Source organism: Aotus nancymaae, unplaced genomic scaffold (genome assembly GCF_030222135.1).
Source record: "Aotus nancymaae isolate 86718 unplaced genomic scaffold, 86718_ANA_hifiasm-v0.15.2.pri h1tg000079l, whole genome shotgun sequence".
NCBI classification, from domain to species: domain Eukaryota; kingdom Metazoa; phylum Chordata; class Mammalia; order Primates; family Aotidae; genus Aotus; species Aotus nancymaae.
Window position 1 is genome coordinate 19,477,949 of NW_026988494.1, and position 20,768 is coordinate 19,498,716.

Genomic DNA, 20,768 nt, shown 5'->3' on the forward strand with positions numbered 1-20,768 from the left:
CCATTCCAACTGCAGCAAAGGTAGACTTGCATCCCCTCACCCCACTGCTACTTGGAATTTCTTCTTATAAGATACATTTCTTTGCGTTCCTCTCTGGCCTTTCCAGCCATCCTCTGTTAAAACCCGAACACTCCATTCTTTCCTCCATCTACATAGTTGGTTATCTGTGTTGTCTCTAACAACATAGTGTGGACGACTTTATCAAGGGCTTCTCTTTCTAAAGGACATCATCAAACTGTTCAAGGACCCCATATATTTGAAGGGGATCAGTGAATGCTAACAACAACAAAAAATTCCCCAGACAAACCAAAAACGAGATAGAAAACACTCTGGGTTAACACTACAGTTTTACTGGGACTGACCATATCCGCTGAGTGTCACTTTTGTGCCTGATGCATCCCTGAGTGTGGGGAGAAGAATGCAAAAGTCAGGGCTGTGGGGTGAAGGGGCTGCTTCCTGCCATGGGCAGCCAGAGCCAGAGAGGGCTGAGAAGGAGTAGGAGGAAAAGAACCCAAGATTTCCAAAATCTAAGTTTGATCATACCACTCCTCTGCTTAGTCTTCCAATGGCTTTCAACCACTTAGAATCTGATCCCAAGCCCGTGGTGGCTTGGTTCCTGGTAACTGTCTGACCTCACCTTCCACTATCCTTCTCCCTATTCACTTTACTCCAGTATCCCTGGCCTTTTTGACATGACTGGAACCCTCCAAGCAAGAGTCTATCTCAGGGACTGTGGTAAAGACACGAATCTGTCTTAGGTGGCATGACTAGTTTCAATGCCATCTTCCATGATGACTTCTGGGCATATCAGGAAGTGCCAGGGCTGTCATGAGAACAATGGGGCTTGGTTGATAAATTTTAGAGCTCTGACAATCTGGAAAGAATTATCAGGATCAATGCCATCAATACGTGTATCTAGAGCCCTCATTAATTCCACTGCCATCTCTAATTTAGGATCCCCAGAAGACCCCAAGATATGCATATGTGACAAGGGCTCTGCTCGAAACTTTTCTGGTATATTGAGACTTAAACGTGAAATTTTAAGAGAAACATATATATGTGTACATATATGTGATATGTACACATATGTATGTGATGAACATATATACACATATATATATGTTGTGTTCTAGAGCAGATCATGAGAGATCTACGGGCTTAAGAAGAGTTTAGTTTTCCCTGAGGGATCAGGGAGAAATAAATGTAAGATTGATAAGTGAAAATAACCCATTAAATATGGGTAGGATTTAGGTAAAGATATCTAGAATGCTGTTATACGATCAGATATGGTTGGGTGTAGTGGCTCCTGCCTGTAATCCCAGCACTTGGGAGGCCAAGGCAAGCGAATCATCTAAGGTCAAGAGTTCAAGACCAGCCTGGCCAACGTAGTGAAACCCCGTCTCTACTAAAAATACAAAAATTAGTCAGGCATGGTGGCACAAGCATGGATCCCAGCTACTTGGGAGGCCGAGGCAGGAGAATCGCTTGAACCTCAGAGGTGGAGGTTGCAGTGAGCCAAGATTGTGTCACTGCACTCCAGCATGGGTGACAGAGCGAGACTCTGTCTCAAAAAATAAAAAAAAAAAAAGATCAGGTATATGTTGCTTGATTTTTTTCCCCATTTCACAGATGGGAAAGAGGATACCAAATAGCCAGGGAGATCTGACACTGTGTTCTGACCTGAAATTCTGAGGATTTGTCCATCTTGTTTTATGCAGAGGATCACGTCCTCTTAGGCTTCCTTCCTGGGAAAGAACCTCTCACATTGAAGCCACACACATTTTCTGCTCCAGGGCTAATCTCCCAGCTGAGAGCAGGATAAGCTTCCTCCTTCCCCAGCTCTGGGTAATAACAGTAACAGAATTTGCAGTGATTTGCCAGCTTTCTGGGATTAAGAAGAGGCAGTAGAATGGTTGACTCTAGAGCTGAGACAAGGTCCTGGGTTTAGCTCTTCTCCACCCATACCTCAGAAAGCAGTATCTCCCCTCCTTTCCAGATAGGTCATGATTGACTGACTGATGATTGAGAGCACTGAGATTAGTCGCTCAGTGGCATTCAGGCCACCTCTCATTCTTGCCCACAAAAGCCTTGGCACCACACAAGTGGATAATGGAGGGAAATGTTTTTAATCCTTTACTTTGGGAATGCTAATGGAACACTTTAGCAGGCTGATATCACAGTTAGCTAAAAGGGGTGTCTCAAGGAGTTTCCATATGTGTGATATTCATTCCTGCAATGAAGACTGCTATATCAGGTTATTTTAAGGAAGAAAAGACTGTAGTTAATCAAAAGGTGTCCATTTGATCAGGTTTCCCAATGAGATTTTGGCCATGGACCCTGTATTGCTTTGTGCGTTAATAGACAAATATAAAGTTAGATAATAGCTATTGGTATTAGATAGATAGATAGATAGATAGATAGATAGATAGATAGATAGATAGACTGACTTCTAACTTTATTTATGCAGTCAGCTCCCTGACTCCATTAACAGAGCCAGTCTGTGCTATCTGAACAATTATACATGCAGACACACACCACCGCGGTAGATGCCGAAAAGACATTGCATCCACCTGAATGCAGGTAATGTAGTCCAAGGAAGCCCCAGTTGTCTATGTCCACAGAGGACAGTCACTGTTGCATCCCTGGGTGCAGAACTCTTGGCCAGAGATCTGAGTATGCTGAGCTTCTTAGAAGCCATACCTGCTGGAGGCCAGGATCTCATTAAACAGTTCCTACCAAGAGTCTTAAAAGGCAGGACTCTGCCGGCTCCAGCCCAGGGGAATGCTGTGATTCTGTGCGTTTATTGACAGAAGCCAGGTATCTCTGCTGACACCTACTCTGGCTTCCTCAGATCTCTTAGCCAGTGTCCACCAGCCCGCAGGGAAACAGCTCCGTGTCCAGGCTCTGCAAACCTGCATAGGGTGATGAAAACTCAAGGATTTCTCAAAGCTGGCTGGGTGTGTGGCTCCCTCGCACTCGTCGCCTGTGAAGATCATAACAGGGAAGGAAAGGAGGAGAAAAGCAGGCTGAGCAAATTTCTAAGCTGGCTGAAAAATTTGGCCAGTGGCTAGCGAAGAGAAGAGAATGCTTTAGAAGAAGGGGGATTTATTCACAGACACCTGTCAGGGACTGTCATTCCTCTAGCTGAACTACAGTCTGAATTTTACTATGACATAAATCAGTCCCTCCTAGACTTAATAACTCTTCCTTATAGGTTTCTTCCCACTCATAAATAAACCTCATTCCATATGTATATGTTGCAAAAGGCCTACTTGATTTGCAGCTCTGCGCATCCGGACAGGTAGAAGCCAGCCCCGTATTACAAAGGGGCTTTTCTGTCATCATCTCTTTCAGAGAGCACCTTCCCTTCTCTGGAGCAATGTGAACCTCAAAGAAGGTTTCCTTTTAAAATGCCCTCGGCCAGGTGAGATGACTCATGCCTGTAATCTCAGCACTTTGGGAGGCTGAGGTGGGTGGATCACCTGAGGTCAGGAGTTTAAGAGCAGTCTGGCCAACATGGTGAAACCCTGTCTCTACTAAAAAAATACAAAAATTAGCCAGGCATGGTGGCACATGCCTGTAATCCCAGCTACTCGGTAGGCTGAGGCACGGAGAATCACTGGAACCTGGGAGGTGGAGGTTGTAGTGAGCCGAGATCACACCACTGCATTCCAACCTGGTCGACAGAGTGACTCCGTCTCAAAATTAAAATAAATAAAAAATAAAATAAAATAAAATGTCCTCAATAAGGACATAGGGTAAGTCTGACCGTCAAAGGTAGAGAAGATGAAATAGAGAAATGGAAAAGTAGCATTTCCTTTCCAAAAACCAGAAGTGATTTTCACGATGGTTCCAAGTGCAGCAGAGCTGGAGGCTCGGATGCAAGAGTTTATGTTTCTCCTTGCTGGGGGAATGTCAGGCCTGGGTTTCATGCAGCTGGCCGGTTTTGCGGCAGATTTATGAAATTGCAAATTCTGAGGAAATGGGCCAGCTAACCACAGCCGGAGACTAGGGTTACACTGGAGTGCGGCTGGCAATCTGGGGAGTCAAACCGGAAGAGTCGCTTACCTGTTCTTCCCTCAGGCTTTCTACCTGAGGCAGGAGAATAGGGTCTGGAGGCAGGAAACTCAGGGCTAATTCACACTGACTTCCTAGAACTAAACCAAAAGGAAAACCCCAGCTTTCCACACCTAAGTAACAAAAGGACCACAGGCTATTCCGTTTGCAAACCACCCCCACTTTTTCTGCATGGCAGATGGCAAATTGAAAGTACCTCTGATTGGGGCCAAGTCTTCATTTGCATAGAAGTGTAACTTTGTAACTTCACTTTAGCCTCTGATTGGTTGCTCTCCCAACCAATCAAACTGACTTCAGGCCACTACTTCATTTGCATGAAGCAAACACCAAGTGGCCACTGGGAAACCTCCAGAGGGTATTTGAACTGCAGAAAATTCTGTAACTAGGCTCTTGAACCCCTATGCTCAGGCCTGCTCCCACTTTGTGGGGTGTACTTTAATTTTCAATAAATCTCTGCTTTTGTTGCTTCATTCTTTCCTTGTTTTGTTTGTGCATTTATTCCAATTCTTTGTTCAAGATGCCAAGAACCTGGACACCCTCCCCTGGTAACACAAAGAGCAGTGACCCTTGGCCTTCTGACTTGTAACACACCCTCTTGGTGGGATTTTGGGACATCAGCTCCTATTCTCCTCTAATATAACAAGATAGCAAAATCCATATGCATTACAACATTCTCAGGGCTTTGTAGTTTCTCAGAAAGGCCTCCATAAATATTCAAATTCTAATTTTAAAGGCATCGTTGGAAAGGACGTTAGCAACCATCTTGTCCAATATCCTACCCAAGGAAGTAAACACCTCCACATCAACCCTCGCAGATGGGCATGTGGGCCTTCCTATTTCTCCTAGAATGAGAATTATAAAGAGATTCAGCTGTTAATTCAACTGCGATTCTTAAACTTGAAAATGGATTACAACTGACTTTGTTTAAACAATATTTTGAAATTTTATTGTTACTAAGATCTGTGAGCACTTCAGGAGAATTTATACTTTCTGGAGAAAATATATATCAATTAATGACGTGAGTTATGTGTCTTGAAATATGCCAGGTATTATAATTACAAAAAGAAAAAAACACACAAGTGGAAAATGTGAGACAAATCCTGTGACCTCCTCAGATAAGAACACTGGAAGTCAAAATCTGTGTTCACAAAACAAAACAAAACAAAACAAAACCTCAGAAAATGACAAGTGTTGCCAAGGATGTGGCAAAATTGGAAAACATGAACATCGAATATAAAATGGTTCCGCCCTGGGGAAAAGTTTGGCAGTTCCTCAAGAAGTTAAACATATAATTACCATATGGTTCAACAATTCCACACCTTGGATATACCCAAAAGAATTGAAAACAGGGACTAGACAAATACATCTACATATACCTTCATAGCAGCACCATTTGAAAAAGCAAAAAGGTGGAAACAGCCCAAATCCATCAGCAGATGAATAAACAAACTGTGGTATATACATACCATGAAATGTTTTCAGCCACAAAGAGAATGAAGTACTAATATATGCTACAATGTGGATGGACTTCAAAAGTATTATGCTAAGTGAATGAAGCCAGACACAAAGTAGTATATATCCTATAAATCTGTTTGTATAAAATATGTAAAATAGTGAAATCCATAGAATCAGAACGCAGATTGATGGTTGCCAGGGGTTGGCGTGAGGGGAAAGTAAAGAGTGATTGCTTTATGGGGATACAACTTCCTTTGGGGGCAATAAAAATGTTTTTGGACTGAATAGAAGTGATGGTTAGATACTGTGAATGTACAAAACACCATTTAATTGTTCTTTTTACAATACTTGATGTTATGTTTTGTGAACTTCACCAAAATTAATTTTTTTTAAATTATTCGGCCCGGTGTGGTGGCTCACACCCATAATCCCAGCACTTCGGGAGGCCAAGGCTGGTGGATCACCTGAGGTCAGGAGTTCAAGACCAGCCTGACCAACATAGTGAAACACCGTCTCTACTAAAAATACAAAATTAGTCAGATGTGGTGGCACATGCCTGTAATCCCAGCTACTCAGGAGGCTGATGCAGGTGAATCACTTGAAACTGGGAGGCAGAGATTTCAGTGAGCTGAGGTCACGCCACTGCACTCCAGCCTTGGGCAACAAGAGTGAAACTCTGTCTCAAAAAAAAAAAATTATCTATGTTAAAATCTCACCTTTAAGACTGATCTTCCATGTGTTTTGAGCAAGTTGCTAGACTTCTGTGGGCCTAACTTTTTCCATCCAAGTAGAGCCGTTCTGCCAGTGGCCAGTCTCAGCACAGTCTCAGCCATGACCACAATAACCATGAGACTAATATCCCAAAAAACAACAATTAAAAAAAAAAAACCTTTAGTATATTTGGGTTAAAATAATCACTTGAAACTGCATCTAACATTTTCTCCTTCCTATTCCACAACAAACTTTTTTAAAGAGGAATATTCTTGTCTTAGTCCATTTGTGTTGCTATAAAAGAATACCTGAGGCTGAGTAATGTATAAAGAATAGAGGTTTATTTGGCTCGTAGTTCTGCAGGCTGTACAAGAGGAATAGCACCAGCATCTGCTTCTGGTAAGGGCCTCTGGTTGTTTCCACTCATGGAGGAAGGGGAAGGGGACTTGATGTGTGCAGAGATCACATGGTGAGACAGAAGCAAGAGGGAGTAATAGCAGACGTATCAGGCTCTTTTTGACAACCAGATTTCATGGGACCCAATGGAGCAAGAATTCAGTTATTACTGTGGAAACAGCACCACATGATCCATGAGGGATCTTCCCCCAAGACCCAAACACCTCCCATTGAGCCCCACTGCCAAAATGAGGGATCAAATTTCAATGCTAAGTTTTAGGGAGACAAATATCCAAACTATAGCAATCCCCTTCCCACACACATAAAGTCATTAGCAGATGCTAAACAAGGGAAACAAACATACATAAATGGTTCACCATCTATTTTTGTAAATAAAGCTTTATTGGAGCACACCACACTCATTGGTTGATATATCCTATGCCGCTGCTTTAAGGTATAATGCCAGAGTTGAGTAGCTTTGCAGGTATGGTGCACAAAGCCTAAAATATTTGAATATCTAGCCTCATCTACATAAATCATTCACCAGCCCTTGATACAAAATAATAAGAAATTGTCAGTAAAATGAGATTTCATGAATAAGACAATAAAACAGCAAAATGGCGTAAAAAAGTGAGATTGAAATCTTAAAAGGGGGGAAAAAACTGGGAACCAAAACATCATTTGTCACCACTAAATAAATTTAAAAGCAAGGAACTCAACAGACATCTCTGGGAACCAAATTACTGCCATGGAAAAGTAGCCTAGATAATCATTGTCAATGTAGATGACCAAAATATTAAATTAAATTAAATTTCAGAAACACAGATGGAGAGATTAAATGGGCAAACACCACTTAAGAAAGCCAACTCTCACCTCTTAACGTGTTTTAATCTCCCTTTTTAAACAAAAAGCGATCTTTTTAAGAAAAGCTCTCCCATGTGGTGACAATACAATTATTTGAAGTTCAGAGATTCTTACAGTTTAATATGAGATTTTCCCCCTCTGTTACATTAAAATAAATTTGTTAAATTTGTTTTAAAATAAGGCCTGTTATGTAACTCTGTTTCCCTAAAAGTGTAGCTTACCGTGCCCCTTCTATCTTTATATTTGTACAGAAAGACATTCAGAATGATATTTGCTTAGACAAAATCATAATCACTATTGGATGGTGTGATTTGAGGGTGAGTTTTAGTCATCTCCATGTTTTCCTATATCATTTAAAACCTAAATCATTCATTTATTCTTTGTTTTTTTTTTTTTACAAATAAGGTAATTTTTCTTAAAAATGAAGACTAATATGTTATTTTTTGGATGGTGCCATATGAACGGTGGCTACCATCTTCCTTTGTATGTTTTAAATACCTCTTAAATAATACTTTGAATAATATTTTTATTGATTTGTTTTTTGAAATTGCCCACAGTATCTAGCACAAGCAAGGCACATAATCCATGTTCATTAAAAATTTTATTGATTTTTTTTTTTCTGAAATGTCCCAGGGATTGTTCACTGTTCTCAATGACAATAAGAGTTTAAAATATTCTTGACACAAAGTTACTTGCAATTTATTTTATACTGTATTAATTATAGTAGAAATACAGTTGAATTTCTTTTTTATATTAATAGCAATAAAAGAAACAACAGTTTAAATCATTTTAAAATGCCCCTAAAGCTTTGCGTGTCATGACAAACTACAATATCCAAATCATCGCCACCCATTTTTCATCTCTGTTCTCATCTTCTTGAGTGCACTTTGCCTTTTCTTTTTTTCTTTTTTTAATTATACTTCAGGTTCTGGGGTACATGGGCAGAATGTGCAGGTTTGTTACATAGGTATACTTAACAGGCCATGGTGATATGCTGCACCCATCAACTCATCATCTACATTATGTATTTCTCCTAATTTTATCCCTCCCCTAGCCTCCCACCCCTAGATAGGCCCTGGTGTGTGATGTTCCCCTCCCTGTGACCATGTGTTCTCATTGTTCAACTCCCACTTATGAGTGAGAACATGTGATGTTTGGTTTTCTGTTCTTGTGCTAGTTTGCTGAGAATGTCGATTTCCAGCTTCATCCATGTCCCTGCAAAGGACATGAACTCATCCTTTTTTATGGCTGCATAGTATTCCATGTTCAACCATTGTGGAAGACTGTGTGGCGACTCCTCAAGGATCTAGAACTAGAAATACCATTTGTCCCAGCAATCCCATTACTGGGTATGTACCCAAAGGATTATAAATCATTCTACTATAAAGATACATGCACACATATGTTTATTGGGGCACTATTCACAATAACAAAGACTTGGAACCAACCCAAATGCCCATCAGTGATAGACTGGATAAAGAAAATGTGGCACTTTGCCTTTTCTAAAGAACATGTCGTGAACTTTCTAGGGTTTGTCATTCTTCTTTCTATCAATTACCAAATCCACACGACAGAGGAAAGAGGAGAAAATAAGGACCAGGAGTCTCCAGGTGTTCTTCCTGCTCAACATTTTAGTGATGGCAATGTTCTCCCATGAAGGAGACGGCAATTTATTAAAATCATTAGGAAACAATACAGGGGATATCGGATTCAGCGTTCAAACCGGCATGCTCTCTGTTTAGTGCAGGAGGTGAATTTACCCAGTGGCTGAATTAATTGGGGAAGGTGGCCTGGAGAAGCTGGGGCATATGCTGAACCCAAAAAGAAGTTAAGATTTACTTACAATGAGGAGAAAAAGCAGTAAGAGTCTTCCCTATGAGAGAAATGCGATCGGCCACATGCCGAGGTGGACATGGCTTGCCAGACTCTAGATCCAGGGGTGGAAACCACCACTGCCGGGGAGAAGAGAAAAGGTGTGTTGAACCAGGTAAATCAAGAGCAGCTCATAAACTAATATGCATGGTCTTATGTGGTAGCATGATCTTAGTAAATATTCAGAAACATGTACTAATTATAGGGTGCTGCCTCCTTTTGGCCACAGGTAGTCTTCTGTAGGGGAGCATCCTTTCCGCCTCTCCTCCAACATTACTTAGGGCTCTACTCATCTTGTGACTGCTGCCTCAGTCCCTGGCCTCCCGTCACTTACTCCACAAAAAGAGAAAGATGCTGGCGTGAAGGCCGAGGCAGGCGGATCACCTGAGGTTCCGAGGAGTTCAAGACCAGCCTAGCCAACATGATAAAACCCTGTCTCTACTAAAAATACAAAAATTAGCTGGGTGTGGTGGCGCATGCCTGTAATTCCAGCTACTTGGGAGGCTGAGGCAGGAGAATTGCTTGAACCTGGGAGGCGGATGTTGTATTGAGCAGAGATCAAGACACTGCACTCTAGTCTGGGCAACAGAATGAGACTCCATAAGAAAGAGAGAGAGAGAGGGCGGGGGGGAGAGGGAGGGAGGGATGGAGGGAGGGAGGGAGGAAGGAAGGAAGGAAGGAAGGAAGGAAGGAAAATAGATGCTTGAGTGGAGAGGGCAGCATGGGCTTGTCTGTCCAAGTAATAAAATACTGCAGAGCGGAAAGGAAAAGAAGCCATGTAGGAAAAGGAGAAGAAAGGAGAGGGAAGACATCAGTTCTTCTCTTTTCTCCAACCTTTTTCCCGCATCTCGGAGCTTCTAATGGTCGACAGAAGACTCCAGCATCACCAAACAGTGCCGCGTACAGACACAGCTACCTGTCCTGAAGCCGTTGGCTCTCAAGGGCTCCAGGCTTGCTTCTCCAAATGCCTGCTTCGGAGCTTCCCTTGAATGTCTCATAGGATTTCGCATCAAGCTCAGCGTAGCCAAAACAGAGTCCATCTTCCCACTCACCACCTGCTTCTGCTCTTGAGTATGTTTTCTTGCCATCATCCCCTGGTCTTTCCAGCTGGTCCCTCCTTCTCCCTCACATCCCACATCCAGGCAGCTGCCTGGTTATGGCAGCACCACCTCCAGAGCATCTCTTCATCCCCCCTTTCCATTCCCATTGTCACTGGCCATGTCTGCCCCTTGTCACCTCCCTGGCATTCACCTTCTAACCATTCTCCCTGCCTTCATCCTGTCCCCTGCCCCCTTCACCACACCCCTGATGCTGTGGCTGACACTGCCTTTCTAATAACACAGGCTGATGATATCCTGTCTAAGCTTTCAAAGTACAGACAGAGGGGCCAGGCATGGTGGTTCATGCCTATAATCTCAGCACTTTGGGAGGCTGAGGCAGTCGGGTCACTTGAGGTCAGAGGTTTGAGACCAGCCTGGCCAACATGCTGAAGCCCCATCTCTATTAAAAATACAGAAATTAGCCAGGCATGGTGGTGCATGTCTGTAATCCAGTTACTCAGAGGCTGAGGCAGGAGAATCATTTGAACCCAGGAGGCAGAGGTTGCAGTGAGCCAAGATTGCAACACTGCACTCCAGCCTGGGTGACAGAGCAAGACTCTGTCTCAAAAAATATATATATATACAAATGGATCCCCACTGTTTGTAGCAAAGTGTATAGACCCCTTAGTCTGCTCCATCAGGTCCAGTGAATTCTCACTCTATCCACGTTTGGCCTCACCTCCCACTCCTTTCCCTCATTTTCCCTGTTTAATAACTAACACACCTCTTCATCTACTTCTGTAGCCTTTACTGTTGGTGTTCCTTTAGCCAGTATGCATATTCTGTTACTCTTCTGTATCTCTTCCTAGCAAGATATTTATTTTTCCTTCCAGGCTGAGTTCAAACATTTCATCTTTCTCCTCGAAACCCTGCTGGAGTGTGCCTAGGACACAGTAAACCACAATGCATTTCGGTGAGGCGATGAATGATTCAACCAATCAATGAATAAACCGATTAATAAAAGATGGATTTCTTGCCTGTCTTTGAGGTATTCACTTGCATTCCAAGCCATTTCTTCTTGCCTGGGCTAAGCTTCCCCAGAGCCTGCCTGTTCTAATCGATCCACAACATCTTCTAAAGTATGAATGATGCACCAAGTTAAATATAGGATTTGACTAGTTTTTGTTGCAGGCACTTTGGCTCAGGGCATGTAAGATCAACTACAGGTTGGACTATATAGCATGGTGCTCTGAGCCTCAGTTTGAAATTCCAGGGACGGGGAAACACTAGCAAGTTCAAAGGCAGACCAAACCTGAATGTAATATTTAGAAGGCTGCTCTGAGACTGTACTCCCAGACCAAAATGCTTAATGCACACGGCAGCGTCCTTGGCTCTCCAGGGTGGGTGGGTGCTAGGAGTCAGGTTCCAGAAAGAAGTAAGCTCTAGGGATTCTAGGGCTTTATGTTCACCTCACCTAACTGGACCTGCAGGCATGGGGGACTTCAGGGGCTCTGACCTTAGTCTTCCTGCCTCAAATTCCCACATTCACAGCTCCCTTTCTTCATAGGAACACATGCTATGAAGTAGCACATACCCCAAAGTGACAATTATGTCATGACTGCCTGACTCTAAATGAGCTCTTTACCCTGGTTGGGGTAGAACCCACCACCACTAGGAAAAGGAATAGAATAAACATGTTTGAGTTGAGGCATGGAAAATATAAGCAGAATACAGAGGACTCCTCCATAGACATCCTGTGAGCAACCTAGGCTGATGCAAAGCAGACCCGAGGAAGAGAAAGGAGAGAGAGGAAAAAAGAAGAAAAGGGAAAGGAATTGACATAGACACCGACAGTGTCTCATGTTTATAAAAAGGTTTCACAGCTTGGAAAATAATTTCAAATGTATTATGTCTTTTGATCCAGCCAACATCACTATGGGTGAGAGAGAGCAGCTATAATTTTTTTTTTCATTTCATAGATGGGGAAACTGAGGCTTGCTGAGGTCTGATTCACTTAGAGTCAAAGAGCAAGTCAGAGGCTAATCTTGGATCTCAAACCTGTCTTCTGACCTCTAGTTGAGCAATCTTAGTACCACACCACCATGCCTCTGAATGTGGCTTTTCAGAAGCAAGCCTCTCTGTAAATCTAGCAAATATCCTATAAACCTAGCATAAAACTGGCTTTTTACAATGGGTACAAAGTATGGGGATATAAGGAAGCTCCCCTCAACCCCCAGGGGCCTGAGGACCTGGGGACCTACTTTCTGGTTCACTCTCTGGCCTCACAATTGCAAAGATCTCAAACATGCTCAAGGTATAATTAATTTCACTAATCTTGTGGACTTTTGGCACCCAGGTAAAAAATAACAGTAATAATTGTCCTCTGGTGTCTGTATGCCAGCAAGCACCCTAGGCCAAAATCAGGTGATTATGAAAGTTGCTGTGGTGAGCTCCTGCCTGCACCTCCTGCAGCTGTATGGAACTATTCAAAATGATAATCTGGCATGTGGTAGTAACTCAGACTGGATGGGTCCATCACTCACAGAGCGGTGGGCACAGCCTCCAGGGTTCTTATGTCTTTTGCCAGGGCCAGCATTTCTTCTCCAAGCTCTCACTCATCCTTCACACAATTTATTTCTGCAGAGTGCCCTTCATACACATCAGCACTGCTTACTTTATCCAGAGAGTCAATCACCAGATGCCAAGAGAAAGGGAAGGTCTTTGGGGAAGATTTAAAGGGAGGCTTAGACTCCAGGTGAGGAGGGCAAGAGCAGAAGAGGGACAGCACTGGTGCAAGAGAAGATCCTGACTGGACCCTGAGATGGGACCCTTATGGGCTGGGGAAGGAGGATGAAGTTGAGCATGGGGAAGAGAGAGCAGAGAACTGAACTATTCCAGCCCCTCCCCACTGCACCACGCAGCTGTTTGCCCTTGGTCCCAAGTTTTGTCACCCAGGGGTGGGAACTACTTAATACCACTCCTAGGAATTCTGAATACAAAGAATTCTGGGAAGGTTCTTAATAATTACAATAAAAAATGACAGGCCAGTCATGGTGGCTCACGCGTGTAATTCAAGCACTCTGGGAGGTTGAGGGTGGATTACCTGAGGTCAGGAGTTCGAGACCAGCCTGGCCAACATGGTGAAACCCCATCTCTACTAAAAATAGAAAAATTAGGTAGGCATGGTGGGGGCTGCCTGTAATTCCCGCTACTCTGGGGGCTGAGGCAGGAAAAGGAGAATGCTTGAACCTGGGAGGCGGAGGTTTCAGTGAGCCGAGATCATGCCACTGCACTCCAGCCTGGGTGACAGAGGGAGACAGTCTCAAAAAAAAAAAAATGTTGGACTTGAAGAGAATCAACTAATAATGTCTCTTTCTTCCACCTGAATTCAGAACTGAGAGAGGCTCAGGAATTGGACAGATGAAGACGTGTGGAAACAGCTTCATTACTACCAGTAAAGGTGAGGCTAGAGACTGTATCATAAACAGGTTTGTCCGGGTGGTTAATTTCACTCTACCCTTGCTGTTGCTTGTCCACCCATCCTCAGACCCCTCTGGAAATCAAGGCTGCCTCTAGAAAACACACTAGGAGAAAAAGAGAAAGGAACTGAAGCAGCTGAGGGTAGGCTGGCTTGAGAAAGGTAAAGAAGAGGGAGTGGATCCACACAAGCTCTATTTCTTCTCTCAAACTTGTCCATCCGAGAAGGCAGGAAGGCCCAAGAGCTCCCTGACCTGGAAGAAGACAAATGGAAAGTAAGTGTCCTGTGCCCCAGCACCTGACATCTGTGTAGTCCTTTACAGATTACAAAACACTGCTATGCATTTACAAGAGGAGTCTTTGAAGTAACCCTCTAAGCGATTCAAATTATGATTGTCATACCCACTCTATCAGTAAGAAAAATGATACTACTCAAAGTGTGGGGTCAGAGGACCCCCATCCTGCAGTCAGTCCATGGCAGAGCTGGAAATCAAACCAGATTTCTAGCAAGTGTTTGAAATCGGGTTTCAACTTGTATACCCAACAGGTCAGGTGAGACATTCTTGCAGCCGAAGCAGTAAATGACTCCAGGAGAGGTGAATGGGCAGATGGATTGAATAGTGCAGCAGCTGAAGCTCAGGGACACTCCTTCATCTAAAAAGCGCTTACTGGGTACCTACTGCATACTGCATGCTGTGTTGTACACTAGGGATAGAACTGTGAACAGACTTGACCCCTGTCTTGTAAAGCTGGGGTGAAATGGGAAGTGTCTAGGATTTAAGAGGCTCCTTAGAGAGGGAAGCAGAGGCAGAGGTGATGTATGTGCACCCCATGAGACTCACGGGGATATCGATTGTTGGGCTCGCATCCCAAGAGGTGATTCAAGATGCAGAATCAGGCCAGGCACGGTGGCTCACACTTGTAATCCCAGCACTTTGGGAAGACAAGGTGGGTGGATCACTAGGTCAGGAAATTGAGACCATCCTGGCCAACACGGTAAAACCCCATCTCTACTAAAATACAAAAAAAATTAGCTGGGCATGGTGGCATGCACCTGTTGTCCCAGCTACTCAGGAGGCTGAGGCAGGGGAATTGCTTGAACCTGAGAGGCGGAGGTTGCAGTGAGCTGAGATTGCGCCACTGCATTCTGAGCCTGGGCAACAGAATGAGACTCCATCTCAAAAAAAAAAAAAAAAAGCAGAATTAGCCCCAAGTCAGATGGGCCATGGGTGCACATTAAACAGTGGTAGCCTCCATGGCCTGACTATAAAAAGGTAAAGATCCCTGCTTGGTTATTAACATCATTTCTTTGTGTTTGCATTTTTGTTTTCTGTCTTTGACCTGTTTTGTTTTTCTCTGGGCCCTCAAATAAAATTCATTCTCAAAAACCCCAAACTTTTGTAAGATGAACTAAAATAAGGAGAACTTGCATACACTCAGGCAGGGACTGAGAAGTGAAACATGGCGGTGACCAGAGCCAAACCCTACAGATTCTGGGAAGGACCAGTGGGGTCAGGAAAACAACGTGATAAAAATGGACAGAGGGGAGATCTAGACAGCTCCCGTGTTTTGAATCACCTTAGTTTGGTTTGAAAACCCATCTAAACCCCAAACACTGGAAAACATGTTCTTCTTTACTAGGTATCCCAGGTCTTCCATTTTCAGGTTTGCTGAGATGGAAACAGTATCCAAGGGCTAGGAACTGTCATCTTATGTTCACGCTGTAATGTTGTCTCCACCAGCAACTGTCACTCCCATGCTATTTTAGGGTTCTGCTCTCCAATGGTAGAGTGTCATCCTTTCCTATCCCAATGGTAGAGTCATGTTTTTCTAGGGATGTATGCAGTTTCCCGGTAGAGCGGGAAAGAACCTGTCTAAGTAGGATAATGTTCTTAAAGTAGAGCTTGCATAGCCTTTTTATTACATATGGCTTTCTGCATCTGTTCTGTGGTTAACAGGCCAGCCAGAGAAGGCAGGGCAACCTTCAACCCACACTAAATACAGGGGATTATTTGTAACAGGTATTTAATGTCTTCTCAAAGCTTAATAATCAGTGACCTTTTCAAGATTTCTCAATTTGCTGGAATCTACCTCAGTCTTGATAATGATCATTGGTGGCTTCTGTTATCCTGGAATCTCACATCTGGTTGGGCTTTTTCCCCCATAAGAGGTTTAATTTTTGTGCAATAAATGCATCCAATCTAAGAGTACAGATAAATGAACTTTTTTTTAAAGCATCAGTTTATTATTTGAATGTTATGGGGAGTGAATCAAGCTAGGATTTCTCTGGATAGAGTATCTCTCTAGATGCTCGTTATAATAAGCCTCCTGGCCTTCACTATCAATTAATCAAAACCTATCAGCTGCGTGTGGTGGCTCACACTTGTAATCTCAGCACTTTGGGAGGCCAGGTGGCCAGATCACTTGAGGTCAGGAGTTCAAGACCAGCCTGGCCAATGTAGAGAAACCCCATCTCTACTAAAAATACAAAAATTAGCTATGCTTAGTGGCAGGCACCTGTAATGCCAGCTACTCAAGAGGCTGAAGCATGGGAATTGCTTGAACCTGGGGAGGTTGCAGTGAGCTGAGGTTGTGCCACTGCACTCCAGCCTGGGCAGCAGAGCAAAACTCGGTCCCAAAAAAATTAAAAATAAAAATAAAAATTTAAAAATTTTTAAAGCCTATCAATCATTTTCTTTTTAATTTTCTGATAGCTTTATTGAGATCTAACTGACATACAGTAAACTGCACCTATTTGAGTAAACAGTTTGATAAGCTTTATATGTGGCACATGCATGAAACTGTCACCACAGTCAAGATAATGAACATAAATATTACCCACTCTAGACACTTTTCTTTCTTCTGGCTCCTCCTCACTACCACCATCCCACTAACCCCAAGGAATACATGTTTTCTGTTGCTATAGATTACATTGCATATTCTATAATTTTATATCGATGAAAGCATATATTATGCAGTTTTTTGGCATCTGATTTTTTTCACCCAGTGTAATTATTTTCAGATTTATTCATGTTTATGTGTGTATCAGTAATTCATTCGTTTTCATAGCTGAGTAATAGTCCACTATATGGATATACCACAGTTGGATTATCCCTTCTCTTGTTGATGGACATTTAGAAAGTTGCAAGTTTGACACTATTAGAAATAGAGCTTCTATGAACATGTGTGCTTGACTCTTTGTATGAATATGTGCTTTCTTTTCTTTTTTTTTTTTTTCTTTTTTTTTTTTGAGACGGAGTTTCGCTCTTGTTACCCAGGCTGGACTGCAATGGCACTATCTCAGCTCACCACAACCTCTGCCTCCTGGGTTCAGGCAATTCTCCTGCCTCAGCCTCCTGAGTAGCTGGGATTACAGGCACGTGCCACCATGCCCAGCTAATTTTTTGTATTTTTAGTAGAGACGAGGTTTCACCATGTTGACCAGGATGGTCTCGATCTCTTGACCTCGTGATCCACCCGCCTCGGCCTCCCAAAGTGCTGGGATTACAGGCGTGAGCCACCGCGCCCGGCCTATGTGCTTTCTTTTCTAAGAACAAAATGGCTAGATCATATGGCCAGTGTATGTTTAATTTTGTTAAACTTCTCAACTGTTTTCCAAAGAGATTTTGCCATTTTATATCCCCAGCAGCAATTTATGGGAGTTCCAGTTGCCCTGTATTCTTTCCAATACTTGGTAAAATTCGTCTTTTAAATTTTAGCTATTGTAATGGATGTGTGATAGTATTTCATTCTGGTTTTAACTCGTAGTTAGTATGCAGTGTTTGTAGGTAAGTAATGGATTTTCCATCATACTTTTAATTTGCATTTTCCAAATGATTAATATTGTTCAGGAGCTTTTCGGTTGCTTTATTTTCCTTATATATATATATTTCTTTGGTAAGGTGTCTCTTAAAATCTCTTGCCAACTTTTAATAATCTCTTTCTTTGTTTTCTTAAGTTTGGGGAGTACTTTATATATTCTGAATATAAGTCTTTTGTTAGGTATACACTTTGTAAATATTTTCAACCAGTCTATGGCTTGGCATTTTATTCATTTAACTGAGTCTTACAAGATTTGTAAATAACAAATCTTTAAATTTTGATGAGTCCAATTTATCAATTTGTTATTTTATGGATCAGGCTTTTGATGTCATACTAAGAAATTATTGATTAACCCTAAGTCACAAAGACTTTCCCTGTGTTTTTCTGTAGAAGTTTAACTGTTTTAGGGCTTACATTTAGGTTTATGATTCATTTTGACTTAACTTTTTAATACAGTTAGAGGTATGGATCAATGTTTATTTTATTGCATATGGGTATCCAAATGTTCTAGCACTATTTGTTGACAAGGCTGGATAATGTATAACTATGTTATCTCATTTGGTTACAACAAAATGTTATAATTCCTATGCTACATAAGAGGAAGTTTAATAAGGTTAAGTTACTGACCCAAACTAACACAGAAAGCTGTAGCTTTTTTTTTTTTTTTTTTTTTTTTTGAGATTGAATGTCCCTCTGTTGCCCAGGCTGCAGTTTAGTGGCACAATGTTTGTTCACTGCAACCTGCACCTCCTGTGTTCAAATGATTCTTCTGTCTCAGCCTCCCAAGTAGCTGGGACTACAGGCATGTGCCACCATGCCCAGCTAATTGTTTTGTATTTTTAGTAGAGACGGGGTTTCACCCTGTTAGCCAGGATGGTCTCGATCTCTTGACCTCGTGATCTGCCTGCCTTGACCTCCCAAAGTGCTAGGATTACAGGCATCAGCCACCACTCCTGGCCAGCGGTAGCTTTTTATGACTATAACTCCCTCTCAAGATTTCAAGTCTGAGCTTTTTCTGTGTACCAAAATCTTGTTGATAGCAGCAGGTGATCTGGAGAGAATGAGGTAGAGGAGGAAAAAGTACCATGTCTCCAGAGGTGGAGGGCCCAAGATAAAAAGCAATGCCTTTAGCTTCCTTAATTTTCCTCTTTACTCCCTGGAGTGAGCAATGCTTTGCTCACCTTCACCCCTCTACCCTTCTTTTCTGTGCTCAGGGTACTACATCTGCTCATGCATGCTCACTAACAAAGATTCCTGGGTAAGCTGACATCCTCCCAGGCCTACTTACCAAGCTATGCTTCCTGATACAAGACCGAGTGCACTTGGAGAACTGAAAGCACCCTCTTTATTTACCCTCAAGTGTCGTATGGGCTAGCAATGGCTTTTCCTGTTCCCCTCGCCCATTCCTTGACTGGGAATTTTTTTAAAGCAGGAGGTACAGTACTCTTCGATGTACTGTCACAGGAGATTCTCACTCAAGGCTGGCTCATGGTCTTGATCCCTATTGAATACCCCAAGCTGTATCCTAGCTAGTGAGAAGTCTGGTTGTTCTGTTTCCTACCTTCGTGTGTTTGCATGAGCAGCTATCACTTCAGTTCTGGCCTTTCTTCCTCTAGGACACTGACTGTTTTTATTCATTCACTGGCTTCTTTCCTTTAACTTCCTTCCCTTCTCCCCAGGGGCAAGGGGGTGCATCTATTTTCATGATCTCCCGTCTTGAATGGCAATCAGTGTTCTGCCAGACGTGGCTTCCCATACCCTTGACTTTATCTTAATAAATAATCCATCATATTTAGCAGAAATCATTGCGTCTTTGTTTAGGGATTAGGACTGGAGATATATTTAAACTGCATTGAGCACTGGTAATCCTGAAAGGGCTGAAGCAATTCTGATAGCATGATGGGGCCACAGCAGTTAGCACATTCACTCAGTTGCCGACGTTATTAAAGCAGCTGTCTGTGCTCAGCATAGAACAGATAAGCAGAGATCAATATGCACGTGCACATATATATACAGGTTTGCTCTGGCATGCATGGGTGCATGCAAATACACACGCCCATACACTCTACTGCATGAACTCATGTAATAATGCTTGTAAGACTAAGCAAATCATATGAGCCTGCACATGCACAGTCATGTGTAGGACATGTCTGTTCATGCACATGTAAACATATACACCCGTTTTCATAATTTTGCAAGTAAATATGAAGGCATGTCTATGTATATGTACACAAGTAACCACATTCCTACAATTTTGGTGGTACAAATATGCAAACAAACAGCTACTCTGTAGCCCTCTGGTACAGTGTACAATGCTCAGGATGAGTCTCTGGCTTCCAGATATAGAGCTTGCAAGAAGCTCCAGGGGTCTTATGACTGCTTCTTCCTGTTTTTGTGCACAGCAGTCTCTATCTCCTGGGTGTCTTAGCAGAGCCTTCCTTTGCTGCCTCATGATGCCAGGTATTACTTGAAAACCCTACTAAAGCCTGATCAATTCAGTTTCCCTTTGCCCCAGGAGCTGGGACACTGCTAACAGCATTAAAACATCTCAGCTACTTGCCCACAATCTGCCACACGGCCACTGCCCCACCCACTAGTGGCCTTGATGTTTCATTGATGCATTCACTCATCTGTCAACAGGTATTTCGTGAGTTCCTGCTGTGTCTAGACCTGTGCAATGAGTTGAATGGGATACAAATGCATTTCAAACATATTTCTGTCCTTCAGGATCTTGTGGGAATATAAGGCCTTTATGACACGAATCAGTTATATAATAGTAAAAGATAGTTATATAATGGTACAATAATGCTAAGTGATCAAATGAGCATGCTTTGGCGTCCCTGAGACCACATTTGGAAATTCACTGGAGGCACTCATGAGACTCAGCATATAATTGTCCTCACAGCTAATATTCATTATAGTGATGTAGTGAGGATGCTCAGCTAAATCATAACGGGAAAAGGGACAGGCAGAGTCTGTGGAATCCACGTGCAGGATTCCTCATGCTCTCTCCTACCCTCAGAAATAAAAATGCAGCAACGCGTGGGTGATGTT

At 42.7% G+C, this 20,768-nt stretch overlaps 1 protein-coding gene across 32 annotated transcripts in view; it reads left to right on the plus strand.

Annotated features, from left to right (window-relative positions):
• The window catches only part of GFRA2 (GDNF family receptor alpha 2), a 410,970-nt gene that overhangs the window by 51,222 nt on the left and 338,980 nt on the right, over window positions 1-20,768 (plus strand). For 27 of the 32 annotated variants that reach the window (XM_064368864.1, XM_064368853.1, XM_064368852.1 and 24 more), the window contains 3 exons: window positions 9,246-9,490; window positions 11,309-11,463; window positions 13,808-13,875. The gene's annotated coding sequence lies outside the window, so the exon portion shown is untranslated. Of the gene's footprint in view, window positions 1-9,245; window positions 9,491-10,298; window positions 10,447-11,308; window positions 11,464-13,807; window positions 13,876-20,768 lie in introns of those variants that run through there. The other 5 variants (XM_064368855.1, XM_064368867.1, XM_064368858.1 and 2 more) reach the window with 4 other exon arrangements.